Source organism: Monoraphidium neglectum (genome assembly GCF_000611645.1).
Source record: "Monoraphidium neglectum strain SAG 48.87 unplaced genomic scaffold scaffold00317, whole genome shotgun sequence".
Classification (NCBI taxonomy): Eukaryota; Viridiplantae; Chlorophyta; class Chlorophyceae; order Sphaeropleales; family Selenastraceae; genus Monoraphidium; species Monoraphidium neglectum.
In genome coordinates, this window is record NW_014013311.1 from 17,841 (window position 1) to 22,056 (window position 4,216).

Here is a 4,216-nt window from a genome sequence, read left to right on the forward strand (position 1 = left end):
TCTCTCTCTCTCTCTCTCTCATCGGGGTGTCAAGACCAGGGCCAGCCAGCTGTGGCTCGCTTTTGTTCATTTGTGTGATGGCGATGGCAGCCGTGGGCGTGCGAGGGTGCACGAACATAGATTTGCCATACAAGGTGTACATACATTTGACCAAGTTCTGCGGCCTGGGCCGTGCGTGTGGCTGCTGGCGACCGCCGCAGCGCATCAGGCAGCAGCTGCCTGTGGAGCGAGCAGATGTAGGGTACATTTATCACGTATGCCAGTCAGTGTGTTTTTCTCACCGTCTGCAACACCCCTACCTCATGTCTCCCTGCATAATTTCAACTGTACCACCTGCACTACTAATTACAGGGCCACTCCAGTGAGTCATGCATGAGACCAGGCTTTCGCAATATTCAGCATGACACCTGCAGCAGGAATGATGTTGCCATTTCAGCACGTGTGAGCTTGCTGCTGCCACCTGCAACCACTGCCGCTGCCGCAGCTTTACGTGAAGGCAATGTTGCCTCCTTGGCACACAGATTTGGAACAACCCCATGCAGGCACGCACACTGATGGCTTGGCTGATGTCTCTCTTCCGCCTTCTACTTCCCCCAATCCTTCTATCAACTCCCCATTACAACTCCCCCCGCCGGCTTTGTTCCATTGGACTGCTGTCTGCCGCCTGCCCGTCTGCAATAGCCTGGGCACCCATCATGGGCACTTGGTGAGTCTTAAGATGGGCCGTGAGCGTGTGTGCTTACGCACGTGCGCATGTGTGTGTGTGTGTGTGTGTGTGTGTGTGTGTGTGTGTGCGTGTGTGTGTGTCGCGAAATGGACGATTTCTATCACACTCACCTGACTTTGTGCACTGGCCGCTGCTTTGCTGCGCAGTTATGACAAGAACATTTCGCAATGGAGCCGCGGCGAGTGAGTGCAGGCAGGATTTAGCAAGGATGCTGGCAAAGGGGGGAGGCCGACGTGCGTTGTGTGCTGATGAATACACAGCTTTCACTGGTGCCGGCCAATGGGGTTGGATCTCGTGAGGAGGCATTATGGGCCTGGGATGCAAGTCTGCCACGTTGGCGGCGGCCCCAGCATCCAGGTTGGGACACTGTGCTGTTAAAGTTCTTGTGCATCATTACTTGCGCTCTTGTCCTTGCGCCCTGTATTCCATCCCGACGACCTGACACACCTTCGTTGCCATGCACAAATCGGACTGCTGTTGAATTGGATTTGTGACCTGCTGCTGAACCCTGTGCTTGTGCATTTCTGTCCAACTCTGCCCTAAACTCCGACCTCCAACGCAACGAGCAGGCCTTGTCCAAAGTCATACGTTCCCCGCACCTGCAAATCTGCACACCTGAACGCTGCGCATTTGACTCTGCAACGTTGCGCCCCAAGCAAATGCGGCACAAAACCTTCCTGCATTCATACAGGTATCTGTACGCGAGCGAGCCAGACCAGGACGACTTGAACATCATTGCAAGGAAGGTCCCCTGGGTGCAGGACGACGTCGGCGGAGTCCCCTCGTCAGCCTACCGCCTTAGCAACTCATCAAATGCCGGCGGGCAGTCATTTGTTGGTATCATCTCCAACAGCTCGGACGTGGACGTCTTCAGGTTCCTGTCGGACGCCGGTGACATCACCGTGACCCTGCTGCTCGCTTCGGCGACCACTGATCTGAGAAGGACAAAAGACGTCTGGGAGCGCACCAACCTGAACGCCTCGGTAGTGATATCCAAGGCAGATGGCACACTCGTGAGGCGCCTGGCAGCAAGCGATGGTCTCTTTCGCGGAACGGTTGCTGGCGTGACGCTTCCCACTGCGGTGAGCCTACTGTGCACGCGCGCAGGTCACAGCGTTCTTGGCTGTCACGAACTGGGAGCCCTGGATCTGCAAGCAAGCCCTGAATCATCCCATGTACTGCTGGGTGGCAAGGGATGAAGTTTTGATCACATACACTCGTGATCAGCGGCGCCTGCTGCGCGTTACTCGGAAGATTTTGGCAAGCTTGATGTGATATCGCCACGCACGCATGCCTGCAGTCACCAGAGTGGCGGCACAGGTGGTGCCGACCGGCGGCTGCCCATGCGGGCAGGTGCTCATACAGACCAGAGTGGCGCGTGTCGGGCCATCTGCCGCATCCTTATTGGATGACTGCCGCAGCTCCAGGCTGCCACCCCTGAACCTGCGGTCTCAGCAGTCTGCCACACATGAGCGCCCCACCTTTTTGCCGCGTCTTTGACGGACACCCTGCTGCCTTTGCCCTCCGCATGCAATCTGCGCGACACCAGGGCTTGTACTTTCTCACAGTGCGGGGGGTCGGCCAGGGCGCCGACGCGACCTCGGGCTACACCAGTTAAGGCTCCATCGGACAGTACAAGCTCAACGTCATCACGCGCCCCCTGAGCGCGAACCTGACGACCCCAGTGTGCTCTGCCTTGAAGTCCGTACAGCTGCCACAGACGCCTGGCGGGTCTTGCTCCGTGGCGAAGCTAAACGAGTCGGACCTGTACACAACTGCCATTGATGGGGCAGATGTGACGATCACGCCCAGCCTGCCAGCCGACCTGACTTTCAGAGTAGGTGAGAGCGCATCCCTATTACATACGCCTCGGGCACGCAGACAGCTGCAGGTAAATGACGCGCTGCATGCGAGTCTCATGTGGAGACCCAGCACTCGTTGCTTTTTTGCCGTATCGTGTTGGCTGTCACGTATCTTGACAGTCTTACTCATGATCATTTGGCTGCACCCCACAGCTGTTGTGCATGCGCGCAGTGCGTGTCAATGCTCATAACGCATTGATCATTGTTTGGAGCTCCAAACAAAGATAGGTCAAGCTCGAGCTTGACCTATCGTGGCACGTCATTTGCAGGCAACAGACCTGCTGTCCAATTGCACGGGGGCGGGTTGGGAGGTAAATGCACAGATTCCTCCCATACATAGACGTCCACATGGCGCTGTTCCAGGTTGTTTGACTGGGCCCCGCCCAGCCCACATACGCATAAACTCGTCGGACCCAGTACCAATTGCGCGTTGCATTGCCACACTCGAATTCACGACACCAACGGCCGCAGGCTCTTACTCCTATTCCATTGCGGGCATCAGTGGCGCTGGCTGCACCGTCACCTTCACAGTCGCCGCGGGTCCGTCATGCACGTCAGCTGTCACCTGCACCAAAACGCCCAAGGTTGTGGCCCTGCAGCCCGGCAGCTGCAATGGCATCAGGATCAACCGGGACGACCTCTTCACTGGGGGAGGCGCTGCCCCCATAGTGACCCCCCAGTTTCCAAGGGATTTGTTCTTTGCCCCAGGTGAGTACACTGTCGTGCGACAGGCTGGCGCGTGCTGAATGCTGGTCCAATACAGTAATCAACGGGCCGGGGGCGCATTGGCTGTCGGTCTTTGGATTGATGTTCTGAAATTGCCTCAGGGGCACGCGCAATTCAATCAGGCCTTGCAAGGTCGCAGCCCTGCTGAAGTTTGCTTCTCTCTTGCGAGACACTGAGGCGGCAGGGACTTAGTGCGTGGCACATGACACCGTGATTTGTTGCATCCAACAAATGCTTCGCTGCACCGCACATACCTACATATCCACTGGCAACCTGGCGCTGATGATGGCCGACAATCATAATCATGCTTGCCGCTGCGGGCTGCTCCACAGGCAAGCGGAAGACTTACAAGGTCGTGAGCTCGAGTGATGCAAAGTCGCGCTGCAGTTTCAAGTGCGTCGAGATAGATGCTGATGGGCAACAGGGGTGTTTCAAATGTTGAGATCTTGCACTGCAGGTGTCTGCATGCAGAGAGCGCAGCGTATGGGCTTCACAAGCAAGCCAGGCAAACTCATGCACTGGATGGATCTGTCCATGTCCCGTCGTGAGATGGGATCAGGCAGACCTTGCAATTAGCCGTGATTTCAAGTCCTGCACTACCTCACATTTTTGCTTTCACGCACCCGTTCAACATCTGGCTCCTAACAAACGTCCAAACATTCCTCAGGTATTGATAAGGCCCCTGCACGAAAACGCGTGTAAATGCATGCATGTGCGCCTTCGCTACACACATGCACACATGCACACATACTCACACGTGCCCATGCGCGCGGGCACCCACACACGCGCGAGCACGTGCACGCGCACACACACACGCACGCACACACACACACACACACACACACACACACACACACACACACACACACACACACACACACACACACACACACACACACAC